Source organism: Lathyrus oleraceus, chromosome 7 (genome assembly GCF_024323335.1).
Source record: "Lathyrus oleraceus cultivar Zhongwan6 chromosome 7, CAAS_Psat_ZW6_1.0, whole genome shotgun sequence".
NCBI classification, from domain to species: Eukaryota; Viridiplantae; Streptophyta; class Magnoliopsida; order Fabales; family Fabaceae; genus Lathyrus; species Lathyrus oleraceus.
The window spans coordinates 535,538,203-535,556,753 of NC_066585.1; the positions used below are offsets into that span (position 1 = coordinate 535,538,203).

Sequence of the window (18,551 nt, forward strand, 5' to 3'; positions counted from 1 at the left end):
GTGGCAACCGCTCCCTTATGCGTAGGGGAAGTTGTTGACAACCTAATCTTCCGAAGATATTGGTAAACTCCATATCCTTTGACTAACGATTTTACACACATCATTAGTAGTGAGGGCAAACCCTTTATTCTGGCCATGATATTGCCCATGCGACATTGCACTCGGGCGATGACACCCTTATTGAGGACAATCACAAATATAACACTACAAAAAAACATTAAACATGTAACTTTCATATTAATCATGCAACATATATCATTCAAAAACTAATATGCATGCATCCTGATTGATTCATAATCTAAAAAAGTCAACCCAGTTTTTACAACCATTAATATAAAAAAAATGAGAAATGAAGGAGAGGAAACCACCTTAAACCTTGTATCTAATTCCAAGATAAGATATAAGCTTTAAATGTGTGGATGCGTTACAAATCTCTCTCATTTAATTTGATGATCAAAGTGCACCTTGTCATACATGTGCAATTTCACTAATATTATTTTGCCTAAATTTTCTATTAAACAAAGTAGGAAAGGATTAAATCTTAATTAATTAATTTGGTAACTTGGATGGTGCATTTATGATTATGAAATGACGCAATTACCGTCATATTGAAAGAGTTTATTTTACCATTTATCCATTCAATTTCAACAATTTATGAAATCACTCAGACTTTAATGGGTTAATTAAGTCAGAATATTGCATCATGTATACTCCGATATCAATTAAACATGATAGTTAAATTTGTTACTTAAGTAGACTTTTCAAATAAAAGTTAGATAAACTTCAAGAATAACATCTATAATTAAAAATTTTATAATGATTTAATACTTTAATATCAAATATAGATAAAATAATTCAATATGAAATTAAATAAAATACTTTTTAAAAAATTGGTACAAAAGTAGTGTTAGGGATTTAAGAAGGATTTTCAAAAAGTTTTAATCCTATTCGCAGCGTAATCCCAATAGATGGATTTTAATTAAACCATTAATCTTATATTATCAAAGTATGATTTTTAGAATACCATTTAAAACATGCATTATTTTTATCACAAATATAAAAAAATACCAATATTTCTATAAAGTCCACGTAAGCACAAAGTGGAACGTTGTATTAGTGATTTTTTTAGAAAGACGACAATTAAGACGCATATTGGAAAAAAAACTGCGTTGTTTATATTGGAAGTCCTTAATAATTTAAATGCTTGATAGAAGCTTTAAAAAGCACTGCAGTGAAAACAACTTATTGGATAAGTTGTTTTGAAAATAAACTGTTTTTGCAATTCTGTTTTTTTCTGTTATTCTTGGGCCTGTTTGTGGTTCCAATTTGTACCATATAAATAGACATTGTATGTCATAGTTGAAAGGTTAATGCCATATGATTCAATTCTCTCAATCTTTCTCTATTTCTCTATCTCTCTCTATTCACATTATCATCTTCATCTTTCCCAAACACACTGTTTTTCACCACTCCATTTCTGGTTTTTTCCAACAGTTTATAGAGAATAAAGAATTGTTGAAATACTCTATGCGTGTGATCCTCTAGATTTTCGTAATATTGATAATAATATTAACGCGTTCGGAGTGGACAGCAGTGGCAGCAGTGCAGACAATTATGCAGAAACGCGTTCGGAGAAAAACGCAATGGTAACGGTTCGAGATGGAATTCAAAGTAGCGATGAGTGGTACTTGGATTCTGGTTGTTCGACTCATATGACGGGAAGAAAGGATTGGTTTGTCAAGATCAATCAAGCCACGAAGAATAAAGTGAGATTTGCCGATGATACGACGTTATCCGCCGATGGCGTTGGAGATGTCTTGATTGTGAAGAAAGATGGTAGTCGTTCATTGATCAAGGATGTGTTGTACATTCCAGGAATCAAATGTAATCTTTTGAGCATTGGCCAACTACTCGAGAAATATTACATTATTCGCATGGAAAACAAGGTATTGCGCGTTTTGGACCGAAAGGGAGTTTTGGTACTTAAAGCACCGATGGCTGCCAATCGAAATTTCAAGATAGCATTGAAAGTAATGGAGCATCGATGTTTAGCTACAGCGGCAAGTCGTGAGGAGTGGTTGTGGCATTACCGTCTTGGTCATCTCAATTTTCGAGACCTCGACGTGTTGCATAAACATGGTATGGTGACCGGGCTGCCAAGAATCGTGGTTCCAGCTGAGTTGTGTGTTGAATGTGTTCAAGGGAAGCAACACAAGAGTGTTTTCAGCAAGGATACAGGTCATAGGACCAAGCATCTTCTTGAGGTGGTGTATTCGGACGTGTGTGGGCCGATGCAAGTCAATTTGTATGGAGGTAACCGATACTTTGTCACGTTTATTGATGATTTCAGTAGGAAGCTGTGGATTTATCTAATCAAGAGGAAGGATGAGGTGTTTGATATTTTCAAACGATTTAAATCCATGGTTGAGCGACAAAGTAGTCATAAACTCAAAATTCTCAAAACCGATGGAGGAGGAGAATTTACTTCGAGGGAATTTGGGAGTTATTGTGACGATGAGGGTATTGTGCGTGAGGTTGTACCACCCTATACGCCTCAACAAAATGGTGTTGCCGAGAGAAAAAATCAGACGATTATGAACATGGTACGTAACATGTTGAAAGCGAAAAATCTTCCGAAAGAGTTGTGGGGAGAAGCTGTTTCTACAGCTGCTATTTGATAAACAGGTGTCCTACAAAGAAGCTGGACAAGGTTACTCCAAAAGAGGTATGGTGTGGACACAAGCCAAGTTTGAGTCACTTGCGTGTTTTCGGTTCGGTAGCGTTTCGACATATTCCGGGTCAGATTCGAAAGAAATTAGATGACAAGGGTGAAATGATGTTGCTGATTGGTTATCATCCTACCGGAGGCTACAAGCTGTTTGATATGAGTAACAAGAAGATTGTGATAAGTCGAGATGTGATCGTGGACGAGTTTCGGCAGTTTGACAGCAGAAAATTTGCCATATCAGTTCAGGAAATCGATTTGCCTCAAGATGAAATCGATTTCATGCAGGAAAATTAGCATTCTGGAGCTGCTGGAACTGGTTCTGGTGAGGTTGAAATCGATTTGCCTCAAGGTGAAATCGATTTCATGCAGGAAAATTTGAATTCTCAGCCTGCTAAAAGTACTGTACAGCAACCTTTTATAACCGAAACAGGTGAATCAAGTAGACGACCAACAAGACAAAGAGGATTGCCTCAAACACTCTGTGATTGTGAATTATTCCGGAATAGCGAGATCAACAGTGAGGGTGATCTTATTCACTTTGCTCTAATGGCCGAATCCGAACCGGTGAATACGGAGGAGGCATTAAGCGATCCAAAGTGGATGTGTGCGATGAAAGAAGAACTGAATTCGATTGAGAAGAACAATACTTGGATGTTGGTTGATTTACCGAAAGGTAAAAAGGCGATAGGTGTGAAGTGGGTCTACAAAGTGAAAGTGAATCCGAAAGGCGAGATAATCAAGCATAAAGCTCGATTAGTAGCGAAGGGATTTTTGCAAAAGGAAGGGATAAACTTCGATGAAGTGTTTGCTCCAGTTGCAAGGCATGAAACCATTCGGTTAGTTGTTGCGATGGCAAATAACAACAGCTGGCCGTTGTATCAAATGGACGTCAAATCTGCGTTTTTGAATGGTCCACTTGATGAGAAGGTATATGTGAGACAGCCACCTGGTTTTGTGATCAAAAATCAAGAGACAAAGGTCTATAAGTTGAGGAAGGCACTCTATGGTTTGAAACAAGCTCCAAGAGCTTGGAACAAACGCAGAGATGGATTTCTTAGCGATGTTGATTTCAAGAAATGCGTATCCGAACATGGAGTTTATGTGAAACCGGATGCAATTGAAGGAGTAATCATTCTTTGTCTTTATGTGGATGATTTGTTGATTACTGGTAACTGTGAAAAGAACATTTCAAAGTTCAAAGGAAAGCTTATGAAGGAATTTGAAATGAGTGATCTTGGTATCATGAGATACTTCTTAGGCATAGAGTTCCAAAGGACAAAATTGGGACTGCTCATGCACCAAAGAAGGTACGCCATGGAAATTCTGAAGAGGTGTGATATGGAGCATTGCAATGTTGCCATAACACCAGCCGAGACACAATTACAGCTGTCCAAGAGTGAAGAAGAACAAGATGTGGATCCTACTTAATACCGGAGATTGATAGGATCATTGCGTTACTTGTGCAATACGCGGCCAGATTTGGCGTTTCGTGTCGGTATTGCGAGTAGATTCATGGAGAGGCCGAAGGTATCACACTTGGCAGCAGTTAAGAGGATCCTTAGATATGTGAAAGGTACTCTTGGTTGTGGAATTTTGTTTCCGGCAAGCGACATGGGTAGAAGTTGTGAGTTACTCGGATACACCGATTCCAATTGGTGCGGAGATAAGGATGATCGAAAGTCTACGACGGGGTATCTCTTTATGTTCGGTAAGGCACCAATCTCTTGGTGTTCGAAAAAGGAACCGGTTGTAGCCCTCTCTTCTTGCGAGACAGAGTATATAGCAGCGTCGATATGTGCATGCCAAGCTGTGTGGCTGGTGAATCTATGTAAGGAGTTGGACAACAGTAGAAATGGGCCTGTTTTGCTACTTGTGGACAACATTTCAACGATAAACCTTGCTAAGAATCCCATAGCACATGGGAGGAGCAAGCATATTGAAATGCGATTCCACTATTTGAGAGAATTGGTGAGCTCCGGACAGTTGCGTTTAGGGTACTGTAGAAGCGAAGAACAAGTCGCGGACTTGTTAACGAAAGGCGTGACAAGTGATGTGTTCAAGAGACTTGTGAAGAAGTTGAGCATGATGAGTGTGGAGCATTTGAATTAAGGTGGTGTATTGGAAGTCCTTAATAATTCAAATGCTTGATAGAAGCTTTAAAAAGCACTGCAGTGAAAACAACTTATTGGATAAGTTGTTTTGGAAATAAACTGTTTTTGCAATTCTGTTTTTTCTGTTATTCTTGGGCCTGTTTGTGGTTCCAATTTGTACTTTATAAATAGACATTGTATGTCATAGTTGAAAGGTTAATGCCATATGATTCAATTATCTCAATCTTTCTCTATTTCTCTATCTCTCTCTATTCACATTATCATCTTCATCTTTCCCAAACACACTGTTTTTCACCACTTCATTTCTGGTTTTTTCCAACAGTTTATAGAGAATAAAGAATTGTTGAAATACTCTATGCGTGTGATCCTCTAGATTTTCGTAATATTGATAATAATATTAAATCACTTTGTCATACGGTGAACTGACTTTGGTGTGTTTTTGCTTTGGAAAGCAAATGTCGCGGATAGCAAGAGTCGCCACTGACTTTTCTTTTATCCAATGAGGAAAGGTGGAAAAGAACAGGAAAGACCTTAATTAGATTTTGGGTTCGGGAGGTACATTATACAAAGGGAAGGTGTTAGCACCCTTTGGATCCATGGTTATCCATGGGCTCTTAATTGCTGGATCACTTATGTTTGTCTGAAAAAAGTGTTTGTGAATTGCTTAAAAAATGTTTTGAAAAGAGAATTTAACTTTGTAATGATTCCTGTATGAATGTATACAAAGTGGTTATCTCGTTTAGTTTTGAAAGTTACTTAGAAAAATATAACTCGGTAATGATTCTAGTATGAATGTATACCAAGTGGTGATTTTCTCAAGATGTTTTGGAAGGTGTGGGGTGTGAAAAGTGTTTTAGGTGGTGAGCCAGCAATTAAGGGTTATACCTACCCAAGGCCTTTATGGGCATTTTCTATCCTTATGAGGGTAAAATTGTCCTTACTATTAAGAAGTAAGTAGTTTTATCCTTTGGATGTAAAAGGGTCATCGTAGGGTCATCGATTGGTCATTAAAGGCAACATTTGTAAGGATACCTTAGCATTCGAAGGGACGATCATCATTTAACCGTAGGCTACAACGAAGGGTCATCGAGGGGCAAAATCATATATTCGCAGGCAACATCCGAGGGACTATGATTTATTTTATAGGGACATGATGATTTAACCGAAGGGTCTTTGCTAAGTGTATCCCCACATTCGCGGGACATGACCATAATGCCGTAATATCGTAAGGCAACAAGAGAGGTCCAAGATCACATATTCAACGGCAATATTTTACGATCGATTAAGTAGTTGTAATCAATTAGGTAATTAGGTCCATATTAATTAAGTAATTAGGAGGAATCTCCACATTAAAATCAATTAAATAAATAGGATGAATCTCTACATTAAAATCAATTAAGTAAATAGGATGAATCTCCACAAGGGTATCCCACAAATAAAGTGGGATACCTAGCAAGCTACCCTCTTCGGGAGTATGTGAGTCCTTACAATATTCAGCAAACAGGTCAGAATACCAAATGGGGGTGCAATCGAGGATTACACCGCAAAAGAAACACATCAGTAGGAATGTCAGGCAAAATAACGCATGATTAAAATAGAACAGATCAGATAAGCATAGAACAGAACAGCCAAAATATTAGCGACTGTCACATTCGCCTCTTCCTCGCCTAGCGAAGGCTTAGCGAATGCTCGCTACATGCTCGCTTAGCGATGTGCTAGCGAGCGGCTGCGGGTTTTGAATTCCAGAACAGTACGATCTCAGCATGCTGCACGCCCTATGGCATTCAATTACAGAAATAACATGGTCAAACATTCAGGATATTCAGGCACATTTAAACTCACATGCAAACTCTAATTACATATCCAGAAATTCAATCATGATGCATTATGTATTCAGAGATTACATATTGGAAGCATAAAACAGTAGTGATGCGCAAACCTGTTTGCAATCGAATTGCAACGTTGAATTGGCAGGTCACTTTTGGTATCGGATTGAGTTGGGCGGAGGTAACCTTTTGGGCAGATGAGTTGCCTTCAGGGTTTCCTTCAGGGTTGCTCTGAATCCTCTTGGTTAGCCTCCAAGGTTTGATTGATAGGGTTTCGGTTCGTCTCCTCCTCTTTTGTTTCCTTCCGTTTTCGTTCCCCTTTTCCTGACTGAAATGTTGGTATTTATAATGGTTTATTGTGACCTAATGGGCTCAGAATGAAGCCCAGAATTTTCTGGTATTCGCAAGCTTCGCTAGGCGAGTATTATAGCGAGGGGTTCGCTAGGCGAAGGATTTGCTCGCCTAGCGAGCAAGCCAGTTTGGGCCATTTTCTGGATTTGGCCATCTGTGTGTTGGGCCTTTGTTCTTTTGAGATTAATGCCTTGAAAAATAAGTTGGGGTGCCTTAAAAATGCCTTGTAATGTTAACGGGCAAATTTTGGGGTATGACAGCTGCCCCTGTTCAATATTCTTGAACCGAGAGAGTTAGAATGGTATGTCCGCCATTCGTGGTCTGGAGGTGGAAGATTATTGAACATTAGAATGCCCCAAAAATTTGCACTTGTTAATCAGAAGCTATTCCTGATGGAAATGGGCTTAAAGATGTCATCCAGGAAGTTTGATGATGAGAGTTTCAGAGTGCGTCGTACATTAGATGATATCTGAAGGCATGGGTGTCACACCGGGTCATACGCTAGACCGTATAGTGAGTCATCCATTATGCTGTCGACTTCGCTGGGGAGTCAGAGTGTGTTATACGCTGCTGGGGATAAGGGATCAGAATGGGTCATACGCTAGACCATATCTGAATAGCAGAGTGAGTTGTTCATTAGGCGGATGACTTCGCCGGGGATGCAAGATCAGAATGGATCGTACGCTAGATCGTATCTGAGTTGCAGAATGAGTCGTACGTTAGGCTGTATCTGAAGAAGAAAGTAGTCGTACGCTGGACTACACCCCAGAATGTACCGTACGCTAGGCAGTATATGAGGATTTGGAGGTCCAAATGGGTCGTATGCTAGACCGTATTGGAGTTGCAGAATGAGCCATACGTTAGGCTGTATCTGAAGAAGAAAGTAGTCGTACGCTAGACTACACCCCGGAATGTACCGTACGCTAGGCAGTATCTGAGGATTTGAAGGTCCAAATGGGTCGTACGCTAGACCGTATTGGAGTTACAGAATGAGCCGTACGTTAGGCTGTATCTGAAGAAGAAAGTAGTCGTACGCTAGACTATACCCCGGAATGTACCGTACGCTAGGCAGTATCTGAGGATTTGGAGGTCCAAATGGGTCGTACGCTAGACCGTATTGGAGTTGCAGAATGAGCCGTACGTTAGGCTGTATCTGAGGAAGAAAGTAGTCGTACGCTAGACTACACCCCGGAATGTACCGTACGCTAGGCAGTATCTGAGGATTTGGAGGTCCAAATGGGTCGTACGCTAGACCGTATTGGAGTAGTTGAAGGTCAGACTGGATCGTACGTTAGATCGTATCTGAGTTGAAGGAGTCATATGTTCAGCTGAATCAGAGTGAACCGTACGCCAGGCTATATCTGATAGTATTTGTATATGTTGTATTTGCAATGAATATCTGGTATGGGCTTAATGATGCCACCCTTGGGCGGATATCAGAGCGCTTGCCAGAGTGAATGCTCATATGGATTGTATCTGCGAGATGTAGTTGAATCTTGAATGTAATTGATAAAGATGTCCGTCTGAATGGACCTTTGTTTTGACCGTATCAGGAGGATAATTAACCTGAAAAACAAAGTTAGTCTCATGCCATGTCATGATGCATGAGATATTTTATGTTTATGAAAATAAATGCGAGCAATGTATGCATGCGGATGCTGTGAAATGATGTAATGAATGAATTATGCGTCTGAAAAGTTTTTTTTTTTTTGGCGACCCCCTGGGGAAAATAAATCCCCATCTTCTGGTTGGAGATACTTGTATTGATGACCCCTTCTCATCTAGGGATACTTGATTTCTGTCTGATGGTAGAAATATTTAACAGAAGCCTGGCTGGGGGTGGAAGAGATGACCAATTTGTCTAGTAATGCCAATTGCTTCTGGGGAATAACTGGCTTTGCTTGAGGAATAGAATTGGCAACGAATTCATTGGAAAGCATGGTTAGACCTTCTCCTCGATCCTGAAGTCTCGTAGTGATTGCTATTTCTATTTTATGCATGCATTTTTGGTACACATCGATCATATTCAAATGCACATATCAATTCAAATTAAATCAATGGATGTTTATGCAAACAAAACAGAAAAAGTAAAACAAAGCATCTTTTTGGAAATAAAATTATATTGATTTTGAAAGAGGGCCTATAAACAGGCAATTTGTGTACATGGAGACAGAGATCCTAGTAAGAGGAAATTGTCGAGAACATAAAGAAAAGCTATGAAGGGAAAGCCCTGTTGATTTTAATTCTACTACTGTCATTATGTCTTCAAGCGTCTCATCTCCTGCTGTCGGATAGAATTGATTGGCTTGTTCAGTCCCTTGAACTTGGATAAAGCTGTCTGAGAACGGGACATAGTCATACACTTTTAATCCCTAATTTTTGCCTGGACCGCCTTTTCAGGTTTTCAGTCCACCAGGATACCCTTTTTTGCCCAAGCCGCCTTTTCAGGTTTTCGACTTGCCGGGTGTACATTTTTATATGTTTATCCCTAATTTTTGCCCGAACCCTTTTGGTTCGCCGGGATGCCCTTACTTTTGCCTAGGTACGTCGACCTAGCGGGTCCCTTTTATGCGTAGTATTTTTTGACTATGTCTGTGTTCACGGGATGTGGGAAGTCTTCGCCGTCCATCGTAGCAAGTATCATGGCTCCACCAGAGAATACCTTCTTAACTACAAATGGCCCTTCGTATGTGGGAGTCCATTTGCCCCTGGGATCACCTTGTGGTAGAATGATACGCTTGATAACTAAGTCGCCGATTTGATACACCTGTCTCTTGACCTTTTTGTTGAATGCCTGGGTCATGCGCTTCTGATATATCTGCCCATGACAAACAGCCGCCAGTCTCTTTTCATCAATCAAATTTATCTGATCGAGTCGAGTCTGAATCCATTCATCCTCGTCTAAACTTGTCTCTTTCATGATTCTTAGAGAGGGAATCTGAACCTCTACCGGTAGGACGACTTCCATTCCATAGACTAAAGAGAAAGGAGTTGCCCCTGTCGAAGTGCGTACTGAAGTGCGATAACCATGAAGAGCAAATGGTAACATCTCATGCCAGTCTTTGTACGTTACTGTCATCTTTTGTATGATCTTCTTGATATTCTTATTAGCAGCCTCCACGACGTCGTTCATCTTTGGCCGGTACGGAGAAGAGTTATGGTGTTTTATCTTGAACTGCATGCAGAGTTCAGTAGTCATTTTGTTGTTCAAATTGGTGCCATTGTCAGTGATAACTCTTTCAGGGACGCCATATCGACAAATAAGAATATTCTTGATGAACCGTGCCACCACATTCTTGGTGACAGAAGCAAATGAGGCTGCCTCTACCCACTTTGTAAAGTAATCAATCGCAACAAGAATGAAGCGATGTCCGTTAAAAGCAGTAGGTTTAATCTCCCCAATCATATCAATGCCCCACATTGCAAAGGGCCAAGGGGCTGTCAACACGTTTAAAGGAGCAGGAGGCACATGTACTTTATCCGCATAGATCTGACACTTGTGACAAGTTCTGGAGTGATGGTGGCAATCAGCTTCCATGGTAGACCAATAATACCCTGATCTCAGAATCTTCTTGGCCATTGTATGTCCACTAGAGTGAGTCCCAAAAATACCGTCATGCATGTCTTCCATAATCTTTTCTGCTTCCATTTTATCCACACAGCGAAGCAGAGTCGAATCATGATTACGTTTGTATAATACTCCATTACTCAGAAAGAATTTAGCGGAGAACTTCTTCAGAAATTTTCTGTCATTGATGGATGCCCCTTCAGGGTATTCCTGAGCTTCTAAATATCTTTTTACTCCGTGGAACCAAGGTTTCTCTTCTACCTCATCCGCGTTAAGTTCATAACAATATGCTGGTTCATCTAGTCGTTCAATGGTGATCCTGGGAGCTTCATTGTCCCATCTGACTCTGAACATAGATGACATGGTGGCCAAGGCGTCTGCCAACTGATTCTCCTCTCGTGGAATATGTTCGAATGTAATCTCTTCAAAGTATGGGATTAATGTCAACACCCGCTCTCGATAAGGGATGAGATTCGGATGTTTAGTGTCCCATTCTCCTTTGATCTGACTGATTACTAGTGCTGAGTCCCCGTACACACTCAAAAACTTGATTCTCAGGTCTATGGCAGCTCTGAGTCCCAAAATACATGCTTCATACTCGGCCATATTGTTGGTACAGTCGAAACATAGTCTAGCAGTGAAAGGCGTATGACAACCCTTGGGGGAAACGATTACAACACCAACACCATTACCCAATGCATTAGAAGATCCATCAAAAACCATAGTCCATCGGGATCCCGGTTCGGGTCCTTCATCCGGTCCAGGTTCTTCATAATCAGTAACAAGCATGACATCCTCATCTGGGAACTCAAAATTCATAGATTGGTAATCATCCACTGCTTGATGAGCCAAATGATCGGCCATCACGCTTCCTTTGATTGCTTTCTGGGTAGTATACTGGACATCATACTCTGTTAAAATCATCTGCCATCTTGCTATTCTTCCGGAGAGGGCAGGTTTCTCAAATATGTATTTGATAGGATCCATCTTAGAAATCAACAAAGTGGTATGATTCAACATATACTGTCTTAGTCGGCGAGCAGCCCAGGCCAAAGCACAACAAGTTCTCTCGAGCAGTGAGTATCTTGTTTCACAGTCGGTAAACTTTTTGCTAAGGTAGTATATGGCATGCTCTTTTCGACCAGACTCGTCATGTTGCCCCAACACACACCCCATTGAATTTTCTAACACGGTCAAATACATGACTAGAGGTCTTCCTTCAGCTGGTGGCATCAGGATCGGAGGTTCCTGGAGATACTTCTTGATTTTGTCAAAAGCTTCTTGACATTCACCATTCCATATCATCTCTTAATTCTTCCTCAGTAGTTTGAAGATGGGTTTGCAGGTAGCAGTTAAATGGGAGATAAACCGGGCGATGTAATTCAAACGTCCCAAGAAACCTCTGACTTCCTTATTTGTACGGGGCACTGGCATTTCTTGGATAGCTCTCACCTTAGCCGGGTCAACCTCAATTCCTTTACCACTGACAATAAATCCCAAGAGTTTACCGGATCTTACTCCAAAGGTGCATTTGTTCGGGTTCAATCTCAGCTTGTATTTCTTCAACCTCTCAAACAATTTGTACAAATGATCGAGATGTTCTTCTTCAGTATGAGATATGGCTATCATGTCATCCACATATACTTCTATTTCATGATGAATCATATCATGGAACAAAACCACCATAGCACGCTGGTACGTTGCCCCAGCGTTCTTTAAACCGAATGACATTACTTTGTAACAGAAAGTGCCCCATTGCGTCACAAACGTGGTTTTCTCCATGTCTTCAGGTGCCATCTTAATCTGGTTATAACCCGAGAACCCATCCATGAAGGAGAATACTTTGTGTTGAGCGGTGTTATCTACCAGAACATCAATGTGCGGAAGTGGAAAGTCATCTTTGGGACTCGCTTTATTCAAATCTCTGTAATCGACGCACATTCGCACCTTACCATCCTTCTTCGGTACCGGTACCACATTAGCAACCCATTGAGGATAAGAAGTAACAGCCAGAAAACCTGCATCAAATTGTTTCATAACCTCGGCTTTGATTTTCTCAGACATTTCAGGACGCATGCGGCGAACCTTTTGCTTAATAGGACGACAATCTTCCTTCGTTGGCAAACGATGCACTACTATATCAGTATCCAATCCTGGCATGTCTTCATAAGACCAAGCAAAAATCTCTACATAGTCATGTAACATCTGAATCAATCTTTCTTTAATACTGTTTTCCAAGCCTGCTCCTATTTTGACTTCTTTCTTGTCCACTTCAGTACCCAGGTTTACAATTTCGATTGACTCTTCATGCGGCTGTATAGTCTTCTCTTCTTGCAGTACCAGTCTGGAAAGTTCTCCAGGTACTTCACAATCTTCCTCACTTCCATCCTCAGCTTGGTAGATCGGATTTTCAAAGTCATAATGAACAGTAGTAGAACTATTATCAACAGGATCCAGAGTGGGTATGGATCTGCAATTCGTTACGTGAGTGTGTGTAAGAAAATATAGCTTTTCGGAAGATGACAGGAAAGATAAAGAGCGCAATATTTGAATGCAAAAAGTCCATTGATTTATTGAATGTGAATATGCTTATGAAAATGACAAAACCCTTAACAAATTAGCTACTATGCCTCGGGCATGGACACAATGCTTTAAGAAGTTCAATTGTAAAAATTAAAAAAAATTGCAACACTAAAACAGACAATAACAATTACTCCTGACTAAAGGAAATCGGGATAGTGTCTTCAGCCTTCCAATTATTGAGTCCGTCACCAATTGTTGGGAAAATCTAGCTATCCAGATCGCAATCGCTATCAGCATCCTCTACAGCATTAATTTGATCTTTGACCATCTTTTCAGAGTTAAATCCCATACCAGACTTATCAGACTTGTATGGTACGTTGATCAGTTGACCCCAACCAGTACGACCACCGTTTTCAACCACGGCTTGAGCATCTTTCAGAGAAATCATGGCAGGAGGAGCACGAATAACCTTGGGCACCGGGGGAGTTGGCTTAAGGACAGGGCTGGTCGGAGGAACTACTTCAAATGATTGAGAAGGAGTCTCAAAGAATTCACCATCCATCTCGACGTATCTGAAGGCCTGCACACTACTGACAATATATTCTTCTTCTCCACACACAGTGACAACCTTACCCTCTATTGGATACCTCAGCTTTTGATGGAGAGATGAAGCTACAGCACTTGCCCCATGAATCCAAGGGCTACCCAGCAATCAGGAATAGGCAGGACGAATGTTCATTACGTGAAAGATAGTGTTGAAGACTTGAGGTCCTATCTTGATAGGGAGAACCACTTCACCATGGACAACGCTCTTCGCACCATCGTAAGCATGCACCACAATGTCACTAGGCTTCAGTTCAACGCTTTTACAGTCAAGTTTATCGAGCACAGCTTTCGGTAGTACATTCAAAGAAGAGCCATTATCGATCAACACATGAGACAAAGTGATCCCCTTACACTCAATGGAGATATGCAGAGCTTTATTGTGATTCTTTCCTGCTGGTGTCAGGTCAGCATCAGAAAAGCCTAGGCCATTGTCAACAACCAGGTGAGCAACATAGTTTTCGAACTGATCGACGGATGTCTCCTGAGGTACATGAGCGGTCTTCAAGAATTTTATCAACGCTTTGGCATGAGATTCAGAAGATAATAACAAGGATAACATCGAGATCTTAGACGGAGTATGCCTCAGTTGTTCTACCACATCAAAATCACTCTTGCGGATGATTTTCAGCATTTCTTCCATTTCTTGTTTGGCAACATCTTCAGTAGTAACTTCGACGGGTGTCCCTGACTGAGAAGGGTTAACTGGTTCCTTTCCTCGGATTTCAGGGGCGGGATGCGAGATTTCTGGAGAGAAGATCCTTCCACTTCGAGTAACTTTACTAGTCCCGACAATGTCATTAGGACTAGCAGAATTACCAACTTGCTTTACGCCATGGATGTAAACATCACCTCCATAATTCCAAGGAATGGCTTTGCTTGAGGAATACGGTACTGGGCCAGGTGCAGTAATGATTAGGGGAGCTACCTTGGGCTCAGCAGTAATCTTCACAGGTACTCTAGTAGCGGTAATCTTCACTGGAACTTTGGACCTAGCAATCACAGATATTTCTTCCACAGGGTTTTCCACCTTAGGAATCTTTTCGAAGAGAATTGTACGATCGTCCATCAGCCGTTGAATACCACCTCTCAACTTCAGGCAATCATCGGGTCGAAGTACACAAAGGTCGCAACTTTCAGTACAACCTGGAAATAAACCAGCTTGCAATAAATTCTTCTTGATGATCAAGAGAGGAGATGTTAAGTCCGCCACATTAGCAATGTGAGAATTGTCATCCACAGAATTAACAGTCTTGTCATGGTTAGGCATAGGAGCAGTGATGACATTAGGAGTCTCCGGAGGATCAAATTCAATTTCTCCTGCGTCGATCATATCCTGAATTTTATTCTTCAACAACCAACAATCGTTTGTATCATGCCCGGGGCTATCGGAGTGATATGCACACCTGGCATTGGGATTATAACGAGGAGAAGTAGTGTTGACATTCGCAGGAGGGCCTCTGAGGGTAATTAAATTCGCCTTTAGCATACCCTGCAGTGCTTGCGCTAAAGTCATATTGATCTTGGTAAACTGCCTTCTTGGCCTGTCTTGCCTGTGCTGGAAGTTTTGAGATGGCGGTGCTGCAATCGTAACTGCTCCAACGGCATGGTCACGATTTTTCCTGTTACGACTCCTTTCACCGTACACAGCATTTGATTCATTCTTTCCCTGATGGGTCTTTCTGGTGCCTGCGGAGGTAGCTGCCTGTATCTTTCCACTTCGAATACCACTTTCAACATGTTCACCCGTCAATATAAGGTCAGTGAAACCTGATGAAGAACTTCCCAGTAGATGGCTGTAGAATGGACCAGTCAGTGTACTCATGAACATGTCCACTAATTCTCGATCAGTCATAGGGGGTTTGACTCTGCCAGCCAAATCTCTCCATTTTTGAGCATATTCTTTGAAGCTTTCTTTAGAGCCCATAGTCATATTCTGCAACTGTAGCCGAGTAGGCGCCAATTCAGAATTGTATTGGTAGTGCTTGTAGAAAGCTGTCGCTAAATCAGTCCAGGTGCGGATGTTAGAGCTCTCGAGCTGATAATACCACTCCAACTGTGTACCAAACAGGCTCTCCTGGAAGAAATGGATCCATAGTTTCCTATCAGTGGTATACGGCTGAATCTTTCTCACATAAGCTCTCAAATGCATCTGAGGACAAGACGCACCATCATACTTAGTGAAAGTGGGGATCTTGAATTTGCGAGGAATGACCACATCAGAGACCAGTCCCAAGCTTTCGAAATCCAGACCGGGCGCCTTCTGACCCTCCATAGCTAGCATGCGTTCTTCCAACAACTTATACTTATCCTCTTTTGGAGAGTACTGTTCATCTTCATAATCTTCATCGTCGTCCTCCTGGTTGAGGGGATCAACATTCTCATCTTCCGAATCATTTTCCGTCTCCTCTTCTTGATCTTTCGGAAGTCTAATCCTGATTCCCGCAGCCTGTCCTTTACGCCTTCTTCCCGGGTTAATGTAACTCACAGGTTTCTGGTCTTTCTTCTTCTCGAGCAAGAGAGCCTCCAGTTCTTCCTGCCCCTTGGATAAGCTCAGCATCATCTCCTGGAATTGAGCATTCTGGGCTTGGAGATCTTTGACAGTTTGTTCGAGGGCCATTTTTCTGTTTGCAATAGGAAGACCGTGAGAACATTGATCTTTTAGAGTACCTGTTATGCAATGTTATGTCATGCTATGTGTTAGTTGTAAATTTACGTGTCGGGTTTTTGTTATCGTATCCACAGGGATTGTAAGATATCACCGCCGTTCGATGGTAATATTAATTCTAACTCAATGTAACAATAAGGTTTTGGTTGGTTGTCACGTTATCTTGCATAAAAAGGTAATAAATTGCGGTAAAAGTTATGGTTTGAATAAATGAGAAATATTGCCAAAGTTAGGGTTCAATGATCACTTTGCATGTATTTGTTCGGTCAACAATCTTATAAACTCCTTTAGATGATAAATCATTTCACAAAGTCCTCCCAATATGTTTCTCTCGAACACACATTGTGAGTTTTCCCATTTTGATCCATTGTTTCTCTCGAACACAATCTATCAAAATGACAACTTTTTGGTTCAACCTTATGGTGAACAAAATCATTCATTACTATCTCTAGCTAACAAACAAGATTGGATGAAAACCTAGGTCAAGAGTTGGTAAACATCTCTCGATCATAAACCAACACAAAGAGTTTTAAATAGAAACAAAGTTTTCATCATATATTCACCATTAAAGAGTTTACACATGAAGATCCTTACATTTACACACAAAGCTAGTAATCACCTACATCTAACCTTGACAAATGGATGACTTAGCTACTCATTTTCATGGTAGCTTGGTCGGCAAGTTTCGGAAGAAGGTTGATCAACATCCAAGTCGGATAATCGATATTGGATGGGAATCCACCTTCTTTTTGTAGAAGATGGTTACAAGATGAAGAGAAATGAAAACTAGGGCATAAAAGCTCCCAAGAACAATGCTGTAAAAATATCTAACAAAAGTACAAAAGTGGAAAAAATGCTGTAAAAACTAGGTATGGTGCTCGAAAGTGGCACCTGCTACTTATAGAGTAGTACTGGGCTGTCATGCTCGCTAGGCGAGCAGAAAGGCTCGCCTAGCGAGGGTCTAATTGTGGCACACAAGGCACCTGCGCCCAGAGAAAACAGACTAACTCAAACTGTCATGTTCGCCTAGCGAACACACCTTCGCCTAGCGAAGGACACGCTCCAACCTTCGCCCCATCGAGGTTGAGAGGTTTTGCTACTGGAATGCTCGCTGGGGACTCGCTAGAGCTTCGCCTAGCGAGTGAGTGCTGGCTGCGCTTTTCACCAAAACTGAACGAACTCGCTACCACCTTCGCTATCAGCTCGCCTGGCGAATTTATTGACATTTTACTGGAGCTTTTCGCTGGGCGCTCGCCTAGCGAGCAGGCTTCGCCACAGCCTTCGCCTAGCGAGCATGCTGATAAATGCTTGCTTTCCTTGGTTCCTTTGCCAACTTTCTTGTGTCTTAAATTTCAATTATTTCATGCCTTCTTCCTGCACAATAACACACAAATCAAAGGCACCAAGCTTGTTTATCAAAGTAATGCATTTCATCAAAAACAAAGGTGATTTTGACAATTTAGCAAGGAAATAGAGTGAAAGATACCCTTAATTGATGGCTCAAATAAGCACTTTTGGGTATCTAACAACTCTCCCCAACTTGATTCTTGCTTGTCCTCAAGCAAAGTATGCCTCTTGAAGGACAAGAGGATTTGCTTTAAGAAAATGGTTTCTCCGAAGTTGGATAAACGGCTCAAACACAAGCAAAATCAGCATATACAAGTTTCCAACGGTTCGAATAAAATAATACACAAGAACTAAAACTTAAATAGCAATGCAAAATATTTATCTATCTACAACAATACTATTCTGAATGAATCATCCTATCTCTCCTCTTCGAATAAGGAATGAAGATTTTACGCGTTTGCAACCGCGGGAATAATCTCACTCTCTAACAAACAATGAAGAAATCAAATAGATTCATACAATGTCTAACAATTATAAATGGTACTGTGGAAGCATAAAGATCACTAAGGGCTTTTCGGTTGAAGCTTGGTTAGGTTAACAAACAAGGGTCATTTCTAAGGCCATTGAAACGAAAGTGCCGATGCAAAAGAGACATTCACAGTATTATTCACACATCTCGACTTTGTTTCATTTGTTTCTTATTTGAAACCTTCACAACACATATTCCACAACTCAATTTTTATTTTTCACTATTTTTCTTCCAAGCAAGCATTCATTTTCATACTTTCTATTTTTGTTCTTTTCTTTCACATCAAATATACAAAAC

The 18,551-nt window shown here is 40.8% G+C and overlaps 2 protein-coding genes across 4 annotated transcripts in view; both read left to right on the top strand.

The window, feature by feature from the left end:
- The window catches only part of LOC127105019 (elongation factor 1-alpha), a 94,648-nt gene that overhangs the window by 13,462 nt on the left and 62,635 nt on the right, over positions 1 to 18,551 (top strand). The gene's annotated exons all lie outside the window — the stretch shown is intronic.
- LOC127105018 (elongation factor 1-alpha) overlaps positions 1 to 18,551 on the top strand; it is a 71,454-nt gene that overhangs the window by 13,462 nt on the left and 39,441 nt on the right. The window lies entirely within an intron of this gene.